Source organism: Lissotriton helveticus, chromosome 9 (genome assembly GCF_964261635.1).
Source record: "Lissotriton helveticus chromosome 9, aLisHel1.1, whole genome shotgun sequence".
NCBI classification, from domain to species: Eukaryota; Metazoa; Chordata; class Amphibia; order Caudata; family Salamandridae; genus Lissotriton; species Lissotriton helveticus.
The window spans coordinates 417,660,020-417,686,505 of record NC_136070.1 but is presented as its reverse complement, the minus strand read 5'-3'; positions in this window follow the sequence as shown (position 1 = coordinate 417,686,505).

Genomic DNA, 26,486 nt, shown 5'->3' with positions numbered 1-26,486 from the left:
CTGCACTCACTACTCACTACTCTGCACTCACTACTCACTACTCTGCACTCACTACTCACTACTCTGCACTCACTACTCACTACTCTACTCACTACTCTACTCACTACTCTACTCACTACTCTGCACTCACTACTCTGCACTAACTACTCACTACTCTACTCACTACTCTACTCACTACTCTGCACTCACTACTCACTACTCTACTCACTACTCTACTCACTACTCTACTTACTACTCTACTCACTACTCTACTCACTACTCTGCACTCACTACTCACTACTCTGCACTCACTACTCACTACTCTGCACTCACTACTCACTACTCTGCTCACTACTCACTACTCTGCTCACTACTCACTACTCTACTCACTACTCTACTCACTACTCTACTCACTACTCTACTCACTACTCACTACTCTACTCACTACTCTACTCACTACTCACTACTCACTACTCACTACTCTCTACTCTCTACTCTCTACTCTCTACTCTCTACTCTCTACTCTCTACTCACTACTCACTACTCACTACTCACTACTCTACTCACTACTCACTACTCACTACTCACTACTCACTACTCTACTCACTACTCACTACTCACTACTCACTACTCACTACTCACTACTCTGCACTCACTACTCACTACTCTGCACTCACTACTCACTACTCTACTCACTACTGCACTCACTACTCACTACTGCACTCACTACTCACTACTCTGCACTCACTACTCACTACTCACTACTCTGCACTCACTACTCACTATTCTGCACTCACTACTCACTACTCTGCACTCACTACTCACTACTCTGCACTCACTACTCTACTCACTACTCTACTCACTACTCACTACTCACTTCTCCTCTCCCTACTCTGCCCTCCCTACTCTGCCCTCCCTACTCTGCCCTCCCTACTCTGCCCTCCCTACTCTGCCCTCCCTACTCTGCCATCTGCCCTCACTACTCTGCCCTCACTACTCTGCCCTCACTACTCTGCCCTCACTACTCTGCCCTCTGCCCTCACTACTCTGCCCTCACTACTCTGCCCTCTGCCCTCACTACTCTGCCCTCACTACTCTGCCCTCACTACTCTGCCCTCACTACTCTGCCCTCACTACTCTGCCCTCACTACTCTGCCCTCACTACTCTGCCCTCTGCACTCACTACTCTGCCCTCACTACTCTGCACTCTGCACTCCCTACTCTGCCCTCACTACTCTGCCCTCACTACTCTGCCCTCACTACTCTGCACTCACTACTCTGCACTCACTACTCTGCACTCACTACTCTGCACTCTGCCCTCACTACTCTGCACTCACTACTCTGCGGGTGTGTGGTGGTGTGTGTGTGGTGGTGTGTGTGTTTGTGTGTGTGTGTGGTGGTGGTGTGTGTGTTTGTGTGTGTGGTGGTGGTGGTGTGTGTGTGTGGTGGTGGTGTGTGTGTGTGTGTGTGGTGGTGTGTGTGTGTGTGTGTGTGTGTGTGTGGTGGTGTGTGTGTGGTGGTGGTGTGTGGTGGTGGTGGTGTGTGTGGTGGTGTGTGTGTGTGTAGTGGTGTGTGTGTGTGTATGGTGGTGTGTGTGTGGTGGTGTGGGTGTGTGTGTGGTGGTGTGTGTGGTCGTGTGTGTGGTGATGTGTGTGGTGATGTGTGTGGCGGTGTGCGCTTGGTGAAAGCGTGCACTGCCGGATGGTGGTGTGCGCGTGTGTAGTTGTGTGTGTAGTTGTGTGTGTGTAGTAGTGTGTGTGTGTGTGTAGTAGCGTGTGTGTGTGTAGTAGCGTGTGTGTGTAGTAGCGTGTGTGTGTGTAGTAGCGTGTGTGTGTGTAGTAGCGTGGGTGTGTGCGTGTGCGGTTGGTTGTGGGGTTGAGTGTGTGTGTGGTTGAGTGTGTGTGTGTGGTTGAGTGTGTGTGTGTGGTTGAGTGTGTGTGTGTGGTTGAGTGTGTGTGTGTGTGGTTGAGTGTGTGTGTGTGTGTGGTTGAGTGTGTGTGTGTGTGGTTGTGTGGTTGAGTGTGTGTGGTTGAGTGTGTGTGGGTGTGTGCGTGGGCGTGTGGTTGTGTGCGTGGGCGTGTGGTTGTGTGGGTGTGTGCGTGGGCGTGTGGTTGTGTGTGTGTGGGCGTGTGGTTGTGTGGGTGTGTGCGTGGGGTTGTGTGCGTGGGCATGCGGTTGTGTGTGCGGTTGTGTGTGTGTGTGTGTGCGGTTGTGTGTGTGTGCGGTTGTGTGTGTGTGTGTGTGCGGTTGTGTGTGTGTGTGTGTGCGGTTGTGTGTGTGTGTGTGTGCGGTTGTGTGTGTGTGTGTGCGGTTGTGTGGGTGTGTGCGGTTGTGTGCGGTTGTGTGCGGGTGTGTGCGGTTGTGTGTGGGTGTGTGCGGTTGTGTGTGGGTGTGTGTGCGGTTGGGTGTGTATGGTTGGGTGTGTACAAGCCACATCGTTCACACTGAGCTCTGTATATAAAGGTCATGCAATTTGTACATGCGATTTTGAAAGTAATGTATTTCTGAGAGCAGCACCCATTTTTTTTAGATACCTGCTTACAAGATAAACCATATCTTCTTTACACAGTAAAGGAGGCCTTCCCTTTGTAGGGAAAAACAATATAATTCTGTTAAATGAGTGAACGAAATGCATTGGGGCAGAAAAATAAAAGGGAAATGAAGCAGGAGTGAAGTGTGCGTGAAAAGGAGAAGGCTGTTAGTGCAAGAAATCAGTGGCTAGGCTTGTATGAGAAGCAGGAGCTGTGGGAAAAGGTGTGAGGGGGAAGTGAATGCGTGGGATCTGCGAAGGCTTTGTGAGAAAGGGAACTGTTGACATTGGTCACAGGAGGATGTACCAGTGTCTGCTTGGGCAGTGAGTGAGTGATCTGGTGATAGGACACTGGGAATGAGTTTGAAAAACTGGTATGAACATTAGGGTGAAGCAAGTCTCTAATGATAGGACACTGAATGGTAGTACAATGAGTGATCTGGTACAACGGCAGTAGGAATCTGGTAACCGGACTGTGAGAGTAAATGTGAGGCTCCCAGTGAGAGGAAAGCGAGGTGGAGTGTTTTTTTATGAAAGGCTGTAGAGAGTGAGTCATGGTAACGAGACATGGAGCGAGTGAGGAATCTGGCAATAGCTGGGAAGATGCAAGGGATCTGGTAAGAGGACAACGAGAGCTACTGCAAGGGGTCTGTTATGAGGGCAGTAAATTAAAGTGATCTTCTATTTTGACATTAAAAGTTTGAGTTCGGGTGAATGGGCACGAGTGCTTATCAAAGCACTTTGGTTGTTTTTTTACTTTCAGCTGTGCTAAACAGCTAAACATATCCCTGACAAAACCAACAGATTTTGTATAGGAGAGTCCTATTTGCTTTGCCAATGCTTGTTTAGCCTACCTCAGTCAAAGAGCAGGCGCGGGTTTGCCGGCGCGCACACAGAGCTCAAGGAGAAAAAAAAACAGCATTGCACACGCTCCCAGCACCATCTGCCTTCAATTACCGGCACCTCGGACAGCTGGTAATTGAGGATTTATGTATTCTTCTGCGCGTGTCCGAACACTTTATGCAGGAAGTGGACATTGCAAAAATTCCAAAGCCCTATGCCGTGCTGCCTTACTTAAACACAGCCTTGCCTGCACCAATTACCATTCACATGGCAGAATACCACACGCAAAAAACGCGCGCTTTCTGGAATGCGGCAGCCCACAGCCCTTTCTGAACTTTTTTTTTTATAACATTAGAGCTCGGAAGCCCCGCCCCACTTCATGTGACGTAGGCCCGAGCCCTAAAAAGGGAGATGTGGCCTAGCAGTTTAAAACTGCTCTACCTGTCTGCACTGGTAGATTGGAAAGTGGCGTAGCAAGGAGGGGTGTTCACGATTTGGGAGAGTTGGCCTCCTCCCCTGTGACCTGCTGTCCCGGGGGCGGCAAACGCCCTCCCCCGCTTTACATTCTGGCAGGCACGGGGCGGCAATCATCGCAGGAGCAACAATCGACACTGAATATTGCCGGCACCCCCCTACACCACTCTTTGTTGTGGGTGGCAAACGCAGGGACTGCCATGGGCGGCCCTAGGGCTAGCTACGCCACTCGGAATGAGAGACATGTTTTCATGTTGTCCCATCCAGGGTGGTGCAATAAGTGCTGCAGCCCAGGTGTTACATTTTAACTTTCCGGGAATGGGGACCCCTGGTACCATATAATCCAGACTTATAGGTAATTAAAGTTATGCCAGTTAGAAGCCAATCCAACATTACACTTTTAAGGGCCAAGGTACTGAAGTCTGGTTAGTAGGCTCAGTGCACTCTGAGTCGAAAAGTCAGCAGAATCAGTCCAAACTTTGGGGTTGATCATGCAAAAAGAAGCAATTCCTTACAAAGGGCGTTCCTAATTCTTTTGAGCAAGGCATTTTAATTTAATCTGGAGTTCGTACCAATAAGGTCAAAATACATCTGCGTTTTTTGAGATCTTATGGTCTCGATCAAAGACGATGTGGCTTGAGGGTTAAACATTGGATTGTCTGGCTTACCTTTCTCGCTAGCGGACAGAATTGCGGTTACAAAAATGGTTATTCTACTCCGGGTTTTTATATCTCTTCACCAATGTCCCTATTAAGTTAACAAGGGCATTCTTCACTTGTCTGGGCTCGACTATATTGCGTCTGGTCTGGGCAGCTAAGAAATCCTGATGTAGCTGGAGTACTCTCTCTAGGCCATATTCACAAGGGGGGCTCGTGGCGCCAGATATGTTTTTGTATTATCTTTGTGCACAGGCCCAATTTGCTCACTATTGGTTCTTTCCTCCTCTGTTCATACCACACGTAGCCGTTGAAACTGATGACATGAGTCCGGATCCACTAGCTGCATTATTCTCGAAACCACGCGCTACATATCCCTTTAGAGAAATGTGCACTGCGGACTGCACGGCACAAGCATGGCGTGCCATGGCGAAAAGTGCATGTCGACAATTAGTCTATGCCCCAGCTCTTCCCATAGCACATCATCCTAAACTCTTGGTGACCTAAGACAAACGGGCACTGGAGCTTCTGGCGGATATGGATATAACTAAAATGGATGATGTTTATCCTGAGGGCTCCTTAATCACACTGCACAGATTACTGATAGGCATCAGGGAGTGCTAATGCCCGTATTCACATACTATAGGTTGCAGGAGGCTCTCAAGGCTTTCAATACCAATCACCCAGGTCCTGCCGTGACTTTTGCTTTGCTTTTAGCGCGTCGCACCTCAGCGCTGTATTTTAACTTGTACTCGCATTTGCATGCGTCTAATTTTTCTTGGGTCTGCTGCTTTGCCTGGGGAAAGGGGTCCCATCTCCCTCTTACCTGCATTTAAAACATTAGCGCACCGCCGCTTTGGCGGGTCCGGGTCCCGAGGGTGGCATATCTTTTCAACTTTAGCCGCCATTTTGGATTGGGGCATCGGCGCTTTTGGCGGGCGCCATCTTTGAGCGTACTGACGCTCTCTTGGGTCCAGGGGACGCCTATTTAAGGCGGACTTGTTGCTTTTGACGGCGGTCAGGTCCTGCCGTGACTTTTGCTTTGCTTTTAGCGCGTCGCACCTCAGCGCTGTATTTTAACTTGTACTCACATTTGCATGCGTCTAATTTTTTCTTGGGTCTGCTGCTTTGCCTGGGGAAAGGGGTCCCATCTCCCTCTTACCTGCATTTAAAACATTAGCGCACCGCCGCTTTGGCGGGTCCGGGTCCCGAGGGTGGCATATCTTTTCAACTTTAGCCGCCATTTTGGATTGGGGCATCGGCGCTTTTGGCGGGCGCCATCTTTGAGCGTACTGACGCTCTCTTCGGTCCAGGGGACGCCTATTTAAAGTCGTCCTCTCCGCGCAGCGGGAACGCGCAGTGGAACGCCATCGCTTAGCCGGAGTCGTGCCTGAGTCCTGCCCGTCTGCGCCCGTCCGCGCCAAGGACGCGCAGGACTCGGGCCAGGCCCTGCCAGTGCGGTGTGCGGGCGGCTTTTGCCAGCCATGTTGATATACTCCAGTGACATTCTGCGAGACTTGGGACGACGGACGGCTAGGTGTAGTACACCCCTTTTACATCCTTTAGCTGGCCCTTACCATTGTGCCGGCTGTCAGTGGTCTTTAGAGCGAGCTACTCCCATCGCATCTACGCATTCGGTGGCAGCCGTCTGCAGCAACCGTCCTGAGCATGCCCTCCGCATCTTTAGTCTCAACGCCAGGTCTCTGGTGTCGCATTATCAGGCCGTATTTGACCTGTTGCAGGATGAAGGCCCGGACATCGTGGCCATCACTGAGACGTGGCTAAAAGACGACGACGCGGCCATTATTAATCTGGCTTTCCCCTCGGACTATACAGTCTTCACCCTTAATCGATCCACTAGAGGAGGGGGAATTGCCCTGGTTACTCGTTCTAGTTTTACCTGCAGCTGGTCTGCACTGACCATTGCGGGATGTGAAAGTGCGGTGTTTAAGATTCTGGTCACCCCACATTTTTCACTCTGAGGGATGGTGGTTTATCGCCCCCCAGGGAGTGAGGCGGCGTTTCGCGCGGCCTTCCCTGATATGGTCAGCTCCTTGGTGGTAGGTTGTCCCAATTTTTCTATTTTGGGGGACCTTAACCTCCACTTCGATAAACCCAACTTACCCGTGGTCAGTGGCATTCTCGCGGATCTGGAGGCTTTACAGCTGACGCAACTTGTTCAACAGTCCACCCACACCGGTGGTCATACGCTAGATCCCTTCTTCACCAACTTGGCAGATGCTTCTGTCACTGCCGTCTCACCCCTTGGCTGGACTGACCACTCTTTGGTTACCATCAGTACCCCCTTACCAGGTAGGATTATTATCCCTCCTGCTAAACTGGTCGTAAGGCGGCATTGGAGTAAATTACGGTTGGAGGATCTGCACCGTGTCCTCGCTGCAGAGCCATTAGATCCGTTTGTAACTGTTGATTCAGGTTACGATGGGTTCTGCGCTTGGATTTCCAAGGCGCTAGATGCGCTTATTCCTCTTACCGCCTGTAAGACCAGTGCTAGAGAATCTAGCCCGTGGTACGATGGCGCCCTACGCACACTCAAGGGTAACTGTAGACGTGCAGAGAGGGCTTGGCGGAAGGCGTATAATATGGGGAAAAAAGCTATCTATCTCGCCTCCGTCAAATCTTACCATCGGGCTGTGTGCCGTGCTCGGGCAATTTACTACACTGCCGAAGTTGGCAACAGCTCTAATCCCTCGAAAACTATTTTCAAACTTATGAAGGATCTTCTAGCCAAACGCCCCGGTGCCCCGACGATCGGCTCTACCGCGCACTGTGAGGCCCTCGCGGTGTTCTTTCAGGATAAGGTCCAAAACATCTACAAGACCTTTCCATCTACAGGGCCCCCAGTGGAGTCTCCGATTAACATCCATGGAGATACTGCCCTGCACGCACTGCCCCTATTGACATCTGAAGGGTTTGACATCTTGGCAAAGCAGGTGAAATCTGGGTCCCCCGCTGACCCCCTTAGTTCGGCTCTCTTTAGAGATCAGTCGTTCCTGGGTCGGACCGTGGTACACTCCCTGATCAACATCTCGTTGGAGTCCGGCACGGTTCCCCTTAGTTGGAAGCGGGCGGTGGTTTCTCCCATTTTAAAGAAACCCTCACTAGACCCAGATAAGCCCGAAAATTATCGGCCTATCTCTTTGCTCCCCTGGCCTACCAAAGTAATGGAGGCCCATGTCAACAAAGTTCTTTCGGCCCACCTCACCCAGGTTAATATCTTGGACCCCACCCAGAACGGCTTCCGTGCTGGTCACAGCACGGAGACCGCCCTTCTCTCCATGGCTGAACACCTTCGCACAGTGATGGATGCGGGGCAGACAGCGGCGCTCGTTTTACTAGACCTGAGCGCCGTGTTCGATACTGTGTCCCATCCTATCCTGTTGCATCGCCTGGAGGAGATCGGGCTGGGTGGTTCTGCCCTCCAGTGGTTTCGCTCCTTCCTGAACGATCGTTTCTTTAGCGTTGCTCTGCCACCGTTCCAGTCCCAATTTCATCCTCTGAGACAGGGGGTCCCGCAAGGCTCCTCGCTGAGTCCCACGTTGTTCAATCTATACGTGAGACCGCTGGCTGAGATCGTCAAGCAATGGGACATGACCATGGTCTCGTATGCTGACGATACTCAGTTAGCGGTTACGATCAGCGGGGATGCGGACCGGGATGCCCCCAGGTTTCAGAATGGTCTTAGAGCGGTGGCAAGCTGGATGAAGAACAACTGTCTCCAGCTCAACGCAAAGAAAACCGAGATCATGATCGTCGGTAGGAGGGCGGAACTTTGGGGGGACAAGTGGTGGCCCGTTGAACTGGGGCCGGTCCCTCTCCCGGTCACTGAACTAAGGAATTTGGGAGTTTGGATGGACCCTGCTCTTAGTTTTGAGGGCCATTCGAAGAAAATTGCGGCCTGCTGTTTTGGTATCCTGCGGTCGTTGCGGCCCATTCTGAAGTTCTTTGACCGTGGTACCAGGCAGCTGATAGTCCAGGCCACTGTATTATCTCGCCTGGACTATGCAAGCTCTCTCCTGGCAGGGACCAATGTGGCTGAGACTACCCGCCTCCAACGCGTGCAGAACGCCGCGGCGAGAGCCATTGTTGGTTTACCCCGTACGAGCTCTGTCTCTGGGGTCCTGAGATCATTGCACTGGCTCCCCATCAAATCACGCATCCAGTTCAAGGTGCTGTGTCTGGCGTTTAAGATCTTGAGGGGAGTAGGTCCGCCAATCCTCGCTGACCTTCTGTCGTGGTATGTTCCTTCCCGCTCTTTGAGATCTGGAGGTCAAGCCCTCGCCGTGGTCCCCCGATACAGGCTGTGTCGGGTTGGTGGCCGTTCTTTCCGGGTCAGAGCGGCTGAGCTTTGGAACTCTCTCCCGACGGACCTGCGGCTTTTAGACGATCTTTTTGCTTTCCGCAAAGCTCTGAAAACTTTCCTTTTTAAATAAAGTCCTTTTTCTGTGTTGTGTTTCTGGTAACTGTTACACATTTCCTGCCATACGCCAGGACGCCCCTTAGCTGGGGCAGCTGTGCGCAATATAAATGTGTATAACATAACATAACATAACCCTGCTGCACCAGACACCTTGAGTCCCCTACAGACTTCATTGGCAGGACCCTCACAAGGTAGGCTGGTCACATGTTTATATCAAACTATGCAATCTGACACTGCGTCTACACGCAGCAAGGCTCAAGAGCGATGGGAACAAGCTCTAGGTAATGCTCTCAGTGATGAGGATTGGGAATTTAGTTGCTTGGTTTCCAAATGTCTTGCGGCCAATTGCAACTTGCGTATAATCCATTTTAAATATTTGCAGCAGTTGTGTTATATGCCCCTTCAGATACAAAGGTATGGCCTGGGTGACACAGCTAGATGTAAACGATGTGGGATAAAAAGAGGCAGATTTTCTTCATCTCGCGTGGGATTGTTCCCGGATTAGGGAATTGTGGGTGTTGGTCACACAGGCATTAACTGACATGACAATGGAGGAAGTAGCGTGCTCCCCTTTGTTCTGTCTGCTGGGTCTGGTGAAGCGCTTTACACCGCAGAATAGACGACTGATTCTCGTAGCAGTTTTAATGGCAAGAGGAAAGTAGCACAAACATGGGACAGTAAGAAAGCCCCTAAAATTAGAGACTGGCTACGTGACTTGGTATTTTGCAGGGACCAGTGCTTAATTTGAGCAGGAGCTTTCAGGTGCTCAGCACCTGCACTTCTTTCACAGGGCCAGGGCTACAATTTCTGACCCTGCAGGTGGTGGTCTCAAAATTAATTGTTCAAATTCAAAATAAAAAGAATAACATACATTGCATGGTTTCTGGCTGGTAAATGTTCATAGACAGGCCAGCATACGCTTGCCAAGGCAGGCATGGTTGTGTATCACCAAGTTAGTAATGATGTCATCTCGCCGATCACAAATCCAAGAAGTCATTGACACACTATGGCTTGCATTCTATTCCCCGAGTCTGCTGCACCCTGCCACTGCCTGAGCCTAAGCCTCCCATTGGATAATTGTAGCTGGGGGCTGGCTCAAGTTGGAGTTGAGGCAAGGAAGCTGCAAGAGTGCATTTGGAACATGGGAGTGAGGGCTCTTGAGTAAGAATAAACTAAAGTAAGTGTGGACTTTTCACTTGTTGCGTAGCCAGAGTAGCATAACTGGCAGCCCTGCATTGCTGCTATCCTCAAAGTGCTCGATGCAGCTGTGGCCCAACACAAATTTTGTGCGCCATGGCGTCACCTGTAGAATCTGTGCGTTGTACCCCAGCATGGCATGGCATTGCTGAGCGCGTGTGAGTCCAGTAGGCACTACAGCCATACTTACCGGCATTGGCAGCATTACAGCTAATGACAATGCCTGTGCTGTAGCAGGCAGGATCACAGCAAGCTGAGCAGTGGATGCCAATGCCGTCGCCATCCCTGGACCTACTAATTACAGGCAGCACTAGTAGTGACATCACCTGCTGTGCTCGAGCAGCTACCTGTTCTGCAAATAACCCAGTTATACTGCACTGATTAATATCTGCAACAAAAGAATTTTCATTGGTGTACATTTTGTTTTTGCACTCTGTGTAGGTAAGAAAGTAAAACACATGTCATCTTCCTCTTCTTTAGGAAAGACAACAGGAAAACGCAGAGTTCAAAATAGCAGGGACATGTAGAGGCTGACGACGGGGTCACAGGCAGCAGCAGTGTTATAGGTGAGAGAGAGAGCAGGACTAAAGAGGCGAAAGAAACAACAGGAGAGGAGAGAGAAAAGACGAGCTAAGTAGAAGAAAAGGAGAGCAAATCAGATACAAAGAGAAAGCAGCCATTAGGTGAAGAAGGGAGCATTAAGAAGAGAGAAGATAGAATGAAAGGATGTAGAGGACAGGACAGAGGAAAAAAAGCAGACAAATGATAAAATGGAGACTCAGCTAATCACTGCTAGAAGAGTGATCGTAAAGAGCCAAGATTGAGGGAAGAGAGAGCAGAGCATGGATACAAGGGAAGAGGAAAAAGGGCAGGGCTAGAATGAATAGAGGGCAAATCATAAATACAGGGAATAAGGTATCAATCAATCACTCAATCATTACATTTGTAAAGCGCACTACATACCCGTGAGGGTCTCAAGGCGCTGAGGGGAGGGGGCTGCTACTGACCGAAGAGCCAGGTCTTGAGGCGTCTTCTGAAGGCCAGCAGGTCCTGGGTCTGCCGTAGGTCGGTGGGGAGCGTGTTCCAGGTTTTTGCGGCAAGGTAGGAGAAGGATCTGCTGCAGGCGGTGGTTTTCCGGATGCGTGGCACTGGGCGAGGGCAAGGTTGGCAGAGCGGAGACTGCGGGTGGGGGTGTAAAAGCCGAGTCGGTCGTTGAGGTATGCCGGTCCGGCGTTGTGTATGGCTTTGTGTGCGTGGGTGAGGAGTTTGAAGGTGATCCTCTTGTCGATGGGGAGCCAGTGTAGGCCTCTTAGGTGGGGTGCGATGTGGCTGCGTTGGGGGATGTCGAGGATCGGTCATGCAGAGGCGTACTGGATGCATTGCAGCCGTCTCAGGAGCTTGCTTGTTGTTCCTGCGTAGAGGGCGTTCGCGTAGTCCAGTCTGCTGGTGACGAGGGCCTGGGTGACGGTTTTCCTTCTGTCGGAGGGGATCCATTTGAAGATCCTGCGGAGCATTCAGAGGGTGTTGAAGCAGGATGCGAAGACGGCGTTGACTTGCTTGGTCATGGAGAGGGTGGAGTCGAGGATGACCCCTAGGTTGCGTGCGTGGTTGGTGGGTTCCGGGGCGGTTCCTAGCGATGTAGGCCACAGGAGTCGTCCCAGGCTGATGGGTTGGGGCCGAGGATGAGGACCTCCGTCTTGTCTGAATTCAGTTTCAGCCTGCTGTCCTTCATCCATTCAGCAACAGCCTTCATGCCTCTGTGGAGGTTGTCTTTGGCGGTGTGGGGGTCTTTGGTGAGGGATATGATCAGCTGTGTGTCGTCGGCGTAGGAGATGAGTTGAGGTTGTGTTGTCGTGCGATGTGGGCGAGTGGAGCCTTGTAGATATTGAACAGTGTTGGGGTGAGGAAGGATCCCTGAGGAACGCCGCAGATGATCTCGGTGGTCTCGGAGCGGAAGGGTGGGAGGCGGACGCTCTGGGTTCTGCCTGAGAGGAAGGATGTTGTCCAGGCCAGGGCCTTCTCTTGGATTCCGGCGTCATGGAGGCGTGTTGTTAGGGTGCGGTGGCAGACCGTGTCGAAGGCTGCTGATAGGTCCAGGAGGATAAGGGCGACTGTTTCTCCTTTGTCCATGAGGATCCTGATGTCGTCGGTGGGGGCAATGAGGGCGGTCTCGGTGTTGTGGTTGCTGCGGAAGCCGGATTGGGATGGGTCCAGGATGTTGTTGTCTTCGAGGTAGCGGGTCAGCTGTTTGTTGACGATCTTCTCCGTGACTTTCGCCAGGAAGGGGAGTAAGGAGATGGGCCGGAAGTTCTTGAAGTCTTTGGGGTCCGCCTTGGGTTTCTTCAGTAGGGCGTTGATCTCGGCATGCTTCCAGCTCTTTGGGAAGGTTGCTGTCTCGAAGGAGATGTTGATTGTTTTCCTGAGATGTGGTGCGATGGCTGTGCAGGCTTTTTGAAGATGTGGTGAGGGCATGGGTCAGATGGGGATCCGGAGTGGATGGAGTTCATAGTCTTGATGGTGTCTTCGTTGCTGACATTGGACCAGGTAGTCAGACGGCTGATGCGGGTGGGGGTCACGGGGGTGGTGGTCTCGGTGGCGGAGGTGGGGGTGTCGGTGTTGAAGCTGTCGTGGATGTTGGTGATCTTGCGGTAGAAGAAGGTGGCCAGTGAGTCGCACAGGTCTTTTGATGATGGAATGTCGTTGGTGTTGGAGCTGGGGTTGGAGAGTTCTTTCACGATGTTGAAGAGCTCTTTGCTGTTGTGTGCGTTGTTGTCCAGGTGGTCCTTGAAGGCAGTCCTCTTGGCGGTCTTGATGAGTTGGTGGTGTCTGCGGGTGGCGTCCTTGAGGGTGGTTTAGCTGTCCGGTGTTCGGTCGCGGAGCCAGTTCTTTTCCAGCTTCCGATAGGTGCGCTTGGCGTTCTGGAGGTCTTCGGTGAACCATGAGGCTTTCTTGTTAGTGTGATTGGTTACGGAGGTCTTGAGTGGGGCTAGGGCATCGGCGCTGTTTGAGGTTGAAGGCGGCGGTGTCGGGATCGGTGGGGTCTGCAGGTGGTTCCAGGGCGAGGGCGGTGGTCAGTTGGTCCTCACCAAGTGTGACAAAGATGATAGAAAACAATTAGAGAGGTGAGAGACTCAAAGAGCAAAGACTTAGGGGACAGACAACAGATCAACGTTAGAAACGTTAGAAGATAGAGACTGGGGCGGTGAGAGTGTTGAAAGTAGGGCTCACTGGAGGAAGAAGTGAGCTGTGGCCTCCTTGGCAAAATATTCAGCACCTGTACTTCTTTTTTTTACAAATTAGGCACTGGCAGGGACCAATTGGCATTTTATGCAGAGGAACTGCCTGCTCCCTCTAGGCCCAAGGACATCTGGTCCCCTTTGACAATTTATCTTCTGACTAACCCTCCAGATGCTACCGACGACGGTGGTACAATCGATAACAGTTTTCGTTTTTGATATATTGTGAAATGTTATGGGTTAACGCAATGATTCTTGTATAACGATATACTGTAATCTCATTGATTCATGTTGTCACACGGGGGAGGGGGGATTGATTGTTCCACGCAATGCACATCAGTTGTTTGTATTTGTCAATGCAAAAATACAATAAAAAAGATTAGATTGTCACTTTTGGAGAGGGACCATGACAGATTTGCCTATTGTTTGTTACTCTCTGTACAGGCACAGTAAGCAAACAGACATTGTAGTGCACCCAGAGTCATTACCAGTAGTTAAGTTTAATTAATAAATAACATTTCCATTCATTGCTTTTCATTTTCCAGTCCAATGCAAATAGACCTCAAGATGTAGGTGGCAAATAAGATTGCAGTAGCAGCTGCCTCTGAACAGGGGTGGTAGGGGTGGTTGGAGGGGATTAAAAGAAGAAAAAAAGTACATTCGCAGACGCCGCAGCACGCCTCTCCTTGCTCTTCTGCAGCCCTGGAAGCAACGAGGCTTCCGGGCTCTACCAGCCAATCACAACGCTGCAGGAGCAGCATCTGGATTGGTCTGAGCGTCCTGTCCGGATGCTCAGGCAGTGCCTGTTGAGGCTGGCCATTTTTTCTACAGGGCTGTGGAACACAGCCGAATGGAGAACATGCAAAGTGCGCATGGTGGTTTGGCTGTCCCTCGAGTGCCGGTCAAAGCGTCATTGCGCACCTAGGAGTGGGAAAACCACTCCTGCTCCCTCTAATGTGGGGACCCAGCCCTGCTTCACCCGACCTGGCTGGAGTCTAAAGAAAAAACAAAATGATAATAAATGATTGGTACTATCATTTTATTTTTGTTTTGCACTGCTCAACCGAGTAGTGAGGCAACGCTCCTCCGCCTTAGGGAAGGAGCCGCCACTGGAAGATTGAAACACATATGTGGTTGCTTGTAACTATATTCAAACACCATATAGAGGTGGGGTTGATCTGGTAGCATTGAGGCAAAAAGCCATTACTTACTTAAATGGTTGGCTCCTCTTTCTAATGGTCCATTGAGCAAGCCAATGATGAAACTGAAGGCCCCGGATATTATCAGTGATTAAGATTAGTTTAAGCATTTCCATAATTACTTTTTGTCAGATAAATGTATGGCAACAATGACACATAGGTGAGAGTGTTACCTTCTACTATCGTGTATGACACCTTTTTTAAAACAAAGTATATGTTGCCCTTGATTTCAGTAAAAAGCTGTTTAGAGGTTTGTGACAATCTGTCACACAGCAGTAAATGTGCTGATTGGATTCATCCCTGATGCTTGTACCAGACCACATTGGTGGTAGGTGCACTTACAGATCTGAGAAGCTCTGCGAACATTTTATTTAAACTTTGCAGTGTCTAAATCGTATACACCTAACCCGGTTTCCGAACTATGCTGCAATTCGTGTATTAAGTCGAAAAAGGGTAGTTTCTAAAAACAGGCGCGCAGTTCTGCTCTGCGTTAGCGAGTCTGTTGAATCCATGGCCCCTAATGGTCAGAGCATTTCACACCGTTTTCAGGTGTAAACACGTCTTTTTTTACATGGAAACGCTTAAAGTGTTTGTTACTGGCTGATCCTCACCAAGCAGTAAGAAATTCTGGAAGTTCTTCCTTTTTTTCTGAAACACATAAGGATGAAAAATTCACTGAAGTGGGGAATCCGGAGATGATATTAAATAAAACAAGAATACATTAAAGCTGTGAGCATAAGAGGCCAGACCAATCGTTGGCATAGTTAGTGAACAGAGCAGGGGAAACTGGGATAGCAGGATGTGTGAGATAAAAGGTCATGGTGGTGAGGTTGCATCATTATAAATAATAGATTTTGAGTCTGGCTGATTTTAGAAATTCCTGGCAGTGAGGCCACAGGGCTGGATGGCCTCATTGAATGCTAAAAATAGTGTATTGATGAATTGGCTCGTATATACGCTATTCAGCGTTCCCAGCAAAATATAGAACTGTGTCATCAACCGCCTAATGATACAGAGATTTAGGAGCCTGAACGAAAATACTGGTGCATATACACAGGAACGAGGACACTGAGATAAGAACATGGTGACAAAGACATGAGTACAAGAGCACAGGAACCTGTCCTCTCGAGCAAGAATAGAGGGAAAGGGGGATGTGTACAAGGAATCAAAAAGAAGGAAAATGGGATAATGACACAGTGACAATGAAACATGAACAGTTATACTGCGCCAGCTGGAACCCTAGGAAAAGGATGCTCAAACAAACCACTGGGTCTAGAGCCCTGGGGCTAGGGCAACTTGCCAAGGACAGGGGGACTAAGACACTAGTACAAGCATACAAGTAAAAGAAACACAAAAAAGCCCTGGCTAATGACACCAAAATAAGGACACATAGACAGCCCCACATGGACAGAGGCATATGGGAGCTTGCACTTAAATTTTGGGTCAACGTAACTGGAAAAATCTTAGAAAGGAACCTTATGAAATTATATTGTAGAACTGGCATTGGCAAATGGACACTGGGGGCAAGGACAGTGGTCTATAGATACGGACGCAAGGAAACTGACACAAGGACATTAACACAAAGGAGGAGACACAATGGGATAGAGATACCAAATCTGGAATTAAACAGATGTACATAGTCATATGAACGAAAACGCTTGCACGAAGGCTATGGAACAGACAAAGGGACAAGCAAACATGGACATGGGGAAGAAAGGCATGGAATTGGGTCAGAAAGCTACAGAATTTATGGCATGGATACATTGACACTGGAACAGTGATGCACATTTATTAACACAGGAAAAGTGAGATATGTTACTGCAGAGAGGGATTTATGTTTATAGAGACAGGGAAAAAAAACACTGGTACAGGAGGCAATAACATTCTAATAGGGAGATATTAACACTGGAAAGGGAGACCTGTCACTTAGTCAGGAGAACAGCGACACACAGAAAGTGAGACAGTGTAAACACAGATACTAAAACAAATAGACACTGTGTCAGAGTTACATAGACACAGGCAAATGGAAGCACATACACTGCTACCACACGGATACGGACAATAGAAAAAAAACGCGGACACTAAAAATGGGATATATGGACACCGGGGAAAGGAGGCCAGAACATTGAGACAGACAAAGAAGATCCAAGGAACACGGACATATGGACACAGGATATGTAATCACAGGAACAGGGCAATATTGACTCCGGGACAGGAAAAAGTAGAACATATAGAGACAGATTCACAAAGGTAAATATACATGTGTATTGTTACTCACATGTAAATCTACTACTAGACCTAGATGTAACTCTTCAAATTTCTGCTATGTCCTAGTTCAGAGGGGAGATTTACACCTAGGTGTACACCTATTGCCCTGTCTATACTTATATGTAGACAGAGCAACATTGACACTCAGACAGGAAAACATAGAAAATATAGGGACAGTTTCACAATATACATGTGGATTTTTACTCACATTTAAATCTACTCCTAGACCTAGTTGTAACTGGCCACATTTTTGCTGTGCCCCAGTTTTGAGTGGAGATTTACACCTAGGTGTAGACTTACATGTCTCCACCGCTCAAATGAGATGGTGGAGCCCCCAGAACAGAATTTGTGAGTAATGATTTACTATTAGTATATTTTCACCTGTTAATGGAGATCTCCGACACCAAGTTGAGACCTCTTATTGGAAAGTGCAGTGACATTTATTGAAGTTTATTATTTAAAAATATTTGGAAATCCATTAAATTGTAATATAGATGTAAACAAATCTTCAATATTTATTATTAACACAGAACTATTAACATTACATTCTACAGCATATGGACGCATCAAAATGAAGATGTATGAATAATAAAAACATTCAAATGTATGTTTAAACAATATTTAAAAAATATCTGCCCTCTAAAACATTTTTATTTTTGATTCATTTTAGTAACCCTGGGTACAAGTTTTGTATTTAATTAACTTAAATACTCTTTAAACTTTTGTTAAAACAAGTTTTAAAGTTTAAGCAAAATTTTTGTAATTCACTTATAATAAATTTAAAACAATAAAAGAGAGAGAGAACCTTTACTCATCAAACTAAAACTGTGGATTTAAAATTAGTTACTCTGCGTTGCTTGACTAAGTCCAAGTCTGGGCTGGTTTACATGCAAGCCTATTTGGAGACATTTAGTTCTGTAATAACTTTAGAAGTTTATTTTGTGGATTGTAATGATATATTCTTTTGTGGATCTCCGTTTTGTTGTATCATGTTCCCTCCAAACCCCTCTTTAAATTTCCCTTAACTCCACTTATTTTTGAGTAGGATAATAACTTTATTGATTGTTTAAAAAAAATTACAATTTAAAACACAACTAATTCGTACAATAAAAATTACAATGATAAGTATTAGAAACGGGGGTTATAAATTACTAAAAATTAGAGAGATCTTTGTGAGTTATTAATGGTCTGCTGAAAGGCCGCACTTCTTATTTTTGAGTAATTAGTCCTCATTTTCCCACCACTACCCCAGCCCTTTCCACATTTACTACAAAGTAGTATACTTGTGTGAGCAGAGATCTTCTCACAGGCAAGATGGGAGAGGCGGAGGTCTCCAGTCATAGGTCTCTAATTGCAGGTTGTAGTGCAGTGAGTATTATTACTGTACGACTGCCATATGGACTGCAAAATGCAGGTTGTGCATCGGGCCCTTTCACTGACAAAGGGAGATGCAGGAAATGGCACTGGAAAACTTAGGTTTAAATGCTGAGTAAAATGGACCCTAGGACACCAAATCACAGAGAACGGGACATGGAGGCAAAGTCAAAGCCACAGAGAGACCGGGAAATTTGCACATGGAGAAATGGCCAATGGAACAAAGAGACTAGAATAGAAAGACATGAACAGTGGGTCAGTGTGACAGGGATAGGGACGCTCACATGGACTCTTGGAGAAGAAGAAACAAATACAATAAACAAGGACAGGGACTGGCAGAAAAGAAACACTGACATGAATAAAAAGCTTTAAGGACATTGGTACGCACCCCATAAAACTGAAATAAATCAGACAACCTTAATCTTCAAGATGCCAAGACATGTTTTGTAAAGACTTTGGGATATATCTCCGAGAATCCACGACTATTCATAGTTAGCTTAGTTAACCTGCAATGCAGTACAGCAGTGTCTCTAGAAGTGATTTCTCAAAGGAGGGGGGTACACACAAGAAGTCACAGATAAAACTAGTAGGGCCGCCTATAACGGGTAATCATGAAGATTGTCGGAATGTGTATACTAATAAAAAAGTAGTAGTTATTCTGATTTTCCATAGTAACATTTTTTTTGTTTCTTTAATAACCTTGGCACTGTTTAATAAATCTGCTTGAAATGTCCTCAACAATGTTCACTCACTTTGTTTCCTTCTTGGACATTTTTGCGCTGGTCCAAAGGCCACAAAAAAGGAGGGGACGGGGATAGGAGGGTCCAAAACATTGTTTACCATTTTAATTTCCATACGGAACTTTGCTTTCCAATCAGAAAAAATTTGCTGATCGAAATTACACCAATTTTTGTAGAAAGTTAGAACTTTAAAGCATTGTTTTTTTGGGAGGTAAATCTGTACAGAAGTGTATGTGAAAAGTGCATTTAAAAGGTGCTCCGTGTGATCATGAAGGGGTTAATCGCTTGCAAAACTACTGTTGGGTAGCGCAGCCTACAGTACCGAAATTTTTTAAATAATTGAATCCCAATGGCCCAGAGAGCTCTTCTCCCATCGGCCAATGCTTTACTGCTATATATGAAGGTACCACAGTATCTCACAATCTGATTGGCGGACCACAACAGCTTCAGAAAATGTTGCGACTGCTATTACAGGTTCCTAGGACTCAGTCCCCATGTCCTGAAAGGTTTAAAAAAGGAGATATAAGGGGAAGGGTAGGGACACCCGGACCCTCCGGCCCATGAGGTGGAGTGTGCTCCCAAACAAACTATCCCTGGCCTCAAAATTTCAAATAACAATAAGGTTGGTCTTACTATTTTGATGTGCTCTTTGCTGAGAGGCCAAGCATTGGATGAGCACGCATTTTGAATCTGTTTATAATCTACTGATGGCCACTAGGAGAAATCTGCACTGCTATGAGTGCTAATGAGAAATAAGTTGCCCGAAAAAACCTACAGAAGAGCATCCTGAAAAAGCAAATTCCCTTAGGGAATGCAAGAATAAGTAACACATGAAAAATGTACAGGAACAACAGCGCGGACAAGGATTACTTTATGATTATCATAGTGATTTTTACAATTATTATTCAGAAATGAATGAGTCCAGGTTGTACTCCCTTAAAACCAGACCACTGCCGCGCCACTTGGCTCTCTTAGCAGACCTGGCCTTGGACTGGACTGCAGTGCACAAGCAGTTAGCTGGAGTTCTACAGTGCACAGTGTTGGTTGCTTCTGGTTTTATCTGTCCCATGGCATGCCGCCATTCCTGGCCTAGTGCCCTCATGTACCCTGTAGGTCAGTCATGTGGCCGAATGCAGGATGACAGGGAATTTTCTTTGGGAGGGGGGGACATGAGGTCGGCATATCACCCCGACACTGTCTAGCTGGGGCACCGGTTGTCCTTCCTTTCTGTGTGCTGGCAGCCCCAATGCAGTAGTTGTATTTGATGGCTCGGTCCAGAGCTGTGCGGCACCACCATGCCTTCGACAAGCAACAGAGATGGAAGTCTCAAATCTGAGAACTTCCTGCGGCGCTGTGCGGCCCAGGTAGAAGCTGCTTGGGCCAGAACTACCGCCAGATACATACTTAGGACCTGAAAGAGGAGATGAGGGCTGGAAGCAGACCTTCTTTCCTTCTGTGTTCCAATGTATTCCACCCATAGAAAAAGCAATAAAATCCCCACCCAGTAGGGCATCTATAGGAAGTTCCTGTCACATAACCCATAAAGGTGGATTGTTTTGTACACAAAGTAAGGCCCTTGTAGGTAACCAGTCCAGTAGCCAGTAGTGTAGATCATTTAAATAGGTTTATTCGGATGTATGACGTTACAACGCAGGCTATTACAACGCCTGCCTTTACAACGTGGTTTTTACATCGCATACCATTACAACGCATAGCGCTTTTGGGTGCTGGATAGTGAATAGTTTAATTCACTATTCCAACTCCAGTCCCCGTGGACACTAGGGAAGGTGTTGGATAGTAAATTAAACGTATTCCCTATCCTAGAGCGCCCCCAGCGCAATGCGTTGTAATAGTTTGCGTTGTAATGACCGCGTTGTAATGGTAGTGCGTTGTAAAAGTTTCGTTGTAAGTGATGTTTACCGGTTTATTCAGTTACAAGTAAGATGGTAAGAAAGGGCCCCATTGGGAGCAGCATCCTTCTGCTCAGCCCCACTCATTTAATCTGACCAATCATCCGAACCATGAATCATGAACATTCTATTACATCGTGTTTACACAGGCTGAGCAGCCAGGAAGTAGGAAATAACCGGATTTATAATATATCTCCTTCCTTCAGGAAACAAAAAAACCAAGACGAAGCTAAGTGGGTTGAAAAACACATCCCACTCCTGTAAATATAAGTAACCAGTCGTTAAAGTAAAAAGAAAGATCATAGTACATAAATTATTCCATTCCTTAGGTGTTAACATAAAATCATGCTATTTTAAGAACACATAACATGAATCACTACATTCTTTGAATTGTAAAGGAAGATCACTTAAGATTACATTAAATGCAGCATAACACTCCTAGAATGCTAAAGGAAGATCACATAAGATCACATTACATACATCATTCCACTTCCTGAATTGTAAAGGAAGATCACAGACATAAAGAGAACACAGATATATATGTACAGCAGGATACAACTTGTACACATATCCACCTCTTAGGACAAAGGAATTAATGCACCCCACTGCTGCACTCACTGCAGGACAAAGGAAGCAATGCACTCCTACTACTGCACACCTTGCAGGACAAAGGGACCCAACACGTTCCCACTACACACCTTGCAGGACAAAGGAACCAACATGTTCCCACTACTACACACCTTGCAGGACAAAGGAACCCATGCGTTCCCACTACTGCACACCTTGCAGGACAAAGGAACCACAGGTTATCACTACTGCACACATTGCAGGACAAAGGAACCCATGTGTTCTCACTACTGCACACCTTGCAGGACAAAGGAACAGCACGTTCTCACTACTGCACACACTGCAGGACAAATGAACCCACATGTTTCCACTACTGCACATACTGCAGGACAAAGGAGCAACACGTTCTCACTACTGTACACACTGCAGGACAAAGGAACCCACATATTTCCACTACTGCACATACTGCAGGACAAAGGAACAACACTTTCTCATTACTGCACACATTGCAGGACAAAGGAACCCATGTGTTCCCACTACTGCACACTTTGCAGGACAAAGGAACCACACGTTCTCACTACTGCACGCACTGCAGGACAAAGGAACCCACGTGTTTCCACTACTGCACATACTGCAGGACAAAGGAACCACACATTCTCACTACTGCACGCAGTACAGGACAAAGGAACCCACGTGTTTCCACTACTGCACATACTGTAGGACAAAGGAACCACACGTTCTCACTACGGCACGCACTGCAGGACAAAGGAACCACACGTTCTCACTACTGCACGCACTGCAGGACAAAGGAACCACACGTTCTCACTACTGCACGCACTGCAGGATAAAGGAACCCACGTGTTTCCACTACTGCACATACTGCAGGACAAAGGAACAACACGTTCTCACTACTGCACACATTGCAGGACAAAGGAACCACACGTTCTCACTACTGCACACACTGCAGGACAAAGGAACCCACGTGTTTCCTCTACTGCACATACTGCAGGACAAAGGAACAACACGTTCTCACTACTGCACACATTGCAGGACAAAGGAACCCATGTGTTCTCACTACTGCACACCTTGCAGGACAAAGGAACCACACGTTCTCACTACTGCATACACTGCAGGACAAAGGAACCCACGTGTTTCCACTACTGCACATACTGCAGGACAAAGGAACAACACGTTCTCACTACTGCACACATTGCAGGACAAAGGAACCCATGTCTTCTCACTACTGCACACCTTGCAGGACAAAGGAACAGCACGTTCTCACTACTGCACACACTGCAGGACAAAAGAACCCACGTGTTTCCACTACTGCACATACTGCAGGACAAAGGAACAACACGTTCTCACTACTGCACACACTGCAGGACCGAGGAACCCACATGTTTCCACTACTGCACATACTGCAGGACAAAGGAACAACACGTTCTCACTACTGCACACATTGCAGGACAAAGGAACCCATGTGTTCTCACTACTGCACACACTGCAGGACAAAGGAACCCATGCATTCCCACTACTGCACACCTTGCAGGACAAAGGGACCCAACACATCCACTCTACTTTACACTTTGCAGGAAAAAGGAACCTACAAAATCCCACTGCAGGACAAAGGACCTACACACTTCCACTACTGCAAATTATAGGTATCTTCCAACCTTCCAACCTTTCAACCATAGACCTTCCACTAACCGAAATCTTCGCTCGGGGTATCTTCCCCAAACCATTATCACAAACAGTGGGTTTCACAATTTGCTGAGGGTGTTTTCCAACCCAGACGCTATGCACGGTCTCAACATAAAGCATGACTAAAGACTCTCCTACATATAAAGAAGTGCAATACTAAATGTAATGCACACCACACACTGCAAGAGACATAAGCACTCATCATAAGAACAACACTCACTGCAGCAAAAGCTTCAAGATAAAATACATAAGCATTGGCATGACGTTGTAAAAATACTTAATAATGAAGTGAAAGCTGCATCCAACAACTGTCCAAAAGTTCGTAGAGCGATTCACTGCTCAACCGCAGGCTTTCCTTGAAACAATGACTTTGTGTGCTCCGATGAGCTTTACGTGCTGCAGGAACCAACAGGAACCAGCTCGCACTTCGCGACCTCAACTTGTCTTCTATAACTCGCCGTAGAGAGGTTGATAAGTCAACAACATGAAGCTCATGCCATCACACAACTAAGGCAAGTACAGCCACTGATTGGCTGGTATCACCGACATAGATCCAACCACGACGCTCCGTTCCACATGTTGAAGAACCATCAGAAGACACCACAGCTGCAGCAGCATGCGCACAAGATTCCGATGAAGAGGGCGCTGCAGTCTACTCAAGGAATAACATGTTACTCAGAAGGCCCGCACCTTAGCCGCCACAACATGCGCTCAAGATTCCAGTGAGGAACATTCTGTGGTCCAGTCAAAGAATAACATGTTGCTGTGCATGCGCTGCCAGCAATAGCGCGTTGTACAAACAACCAAAATAAAAGGTACACTAGGACACACCACAGAGGTCTGATTTAACCCCCGAAAACCAGCATGCTAACCTGCATACGTGACCCACAGTATACCCTAAAAAAACTCGGCTTCACACAGTTTTTTCGCTAAACACAGCTTGCCTGGTCTGACAGATGATCCATATTAAAGTGCTTCCAAATTTCTGCACACAGCCAGACTACACTGCACCTCACCTCTGAACAATGCTGGTCCACAAGACAAAATGTTCACTTGCTGATGCAGGTCATAACACCAAACGTCACACACAGCAAGCAACTTGCTGTACGCTGCTAGTTCATTGAAAGTGCACTACCCAATTCAATGCAGCTGGTTGGTCATAAAATAAATGATGTTCACAACACAATCATAGGCTTCCAAATGACTTTTTTTTAACATCAGATGACAGCTGGCTTCTCTGACTTCCAGCCATTAAAGTTAAACGCCCAAACTTCAATTCTGAAGGCAGCCTGTCTTCAATCCACACAGGTCAAACGTTTGTAGGCTGTGTTGGAGATGGCCCTTTTTGCAGGGTTATCCCTAAACGTTTTGCTTCTTCCTCCTATTTTTTCCTAACCTGCTGTTGTTGGTTTTAGGACTCTGGGCACTTTATCACTGCTGATCAGTGCTAAAGTGCATATGCTCTCTCTGTACATTGTGTTATGGATTGGTGTTTCCAGGATTGGCATATTTGATTTACTTGTCAGTCACTGTCAGTCACTAGTAGTAAAGAGCACTGAGTGTGCCACGGCCTGTAAATCAAATGCTGCTAGTGGGCTGCAGCACTGGATTGTGCCACCCACACAAGAAGCCTGTAAATGTAACTCTGGCCTGCCATTACAGAGCCTGTGTGAAGTCTGGAACTGCCATGTCGACTTGGCACGTCTACCCACTTGCCAGGCCCTAACCTTCCCTTTTCTTACATGTCAGTCACCCCTAAGGTAGGCCCAAGGTACCCCTGTGGGCAGGGCGCAGTGTATGTAAAAGGTAGGACATGCCCCGGTGTCTGCGGCATGTCCTGATAGTGAATTACTGCATATTTTGTTTTTCACTATTGCAAGGCTACCTGTTCCGATATGACAGAAAGGGAAGTTTGTTTATAACATCTTATAAACATAACTGGCTCTAGGAACAAGGTAGAGTGGTGGGGGGGAGATTTCCCTCGCACCTGAATAGGCCCGGTCTGCATTTACAGTGGTGGGAGGAGATTTCCCTTGCACCTGAATTGGCCCTGTCTGCTGGGAAGCTGCACCAGAGAGGACAGTACTGGTTCTGGCTGGGTACAGACACTCTCTGCTTGAGAGGACAAAGGATTTTGGGATATAAATGTGGGGCCCAAACTTCTGAACTTTAGATCTCTTTTGGACCCTAGAAGAAGAGCTGGAGAAGCTGTGAGTAGGAACTACCACTTTGCTGAGTGCTTTGTTGTGTTGGCCTGCAGTGGCTGCTGCTGTCTTGGGCAGTGAAAGGACTGGCCTGAACTTTCTACAAATTCTTTCTTTGAGTATCTCCAAGGGCTTGAGGTAGAGCTTGCCCCCTTTTCAAGAAGTCTCAGGAACAGCAAAGACTTCAAGTTCTTCTGCCCTCAGCCCTGGGGACTGTGTGTTTTGTGCTGCAACAGAAGAAAAGGCAACCCGATGCCATCTACGATGCCGCTGCGACTCCGTGTCCTGAAGGCACCGCAGAGGGCACCGCTGCAATGCCGCACCGCGGTCCTGGTCTCACCGACAACGCCATCTGATGCTGCCACTGAGCCGCTGCTCGCACCGCGATCTGTGCGCACCGCACTCAGCACTGCCTCGCTTCATGGCGCTGCCTTGGTATCCCCGACGCCGCCGCTTCACGCCGATATTGACACCACTGCTTGCACCAGGGTTCGAGGGCATGGCTCGTAAAGTTACACGACGCACCGCCCTCATCCTGCACCACTGCCTTGGCCTACTGATGCCAGCACCATCGACTCCAGTTTGTCAGCCGACGACAGCTCTTCAGCAACGACAACGCCGCTGCTTGCACCATGACCTGCTTGCACTGTGACCTGCCTGCACCGCGATGAGCACTGCATAGCACCGCGACCCTGGTCTCACCAATGACGCATCTGACACAGCCATTGAGCCGCTGCTTGCACCGCGACCTGAGGGCATTGCACGCCGCACTTCTGCACTTCGCACTGCAGCACCCGGCACCCGTGCTCCCTCCTGACTTCAACCGCAAGGAGTTCGATCTGCAACGTGTGTGACTTCGAGGGCCTGAAGACTCCTGCACCAACCTCCGGAACTGACGCCTGCAGATGCCGTTCTTTCGGAAGCTCAAGGAGACTCCGTGTCCTGAAGGCACCGCAGAGGGCACCGCTGCAATGCCGCACCGCGGTCCTGGTCTCACCGACAACGCCATCTGATGCTGCCACTGAGCCGCTGCTCGCACCGCGATCTGTGCGCACCGCACTCAGCACTGCCTCGCTTCATGGCGCTGCCTTGGTATCCCCGACGCCGCCGCTTCACGCCGATATTGACACCACTGCTTGCACCAGGGTTCGAGGGCATGGCTCGTAA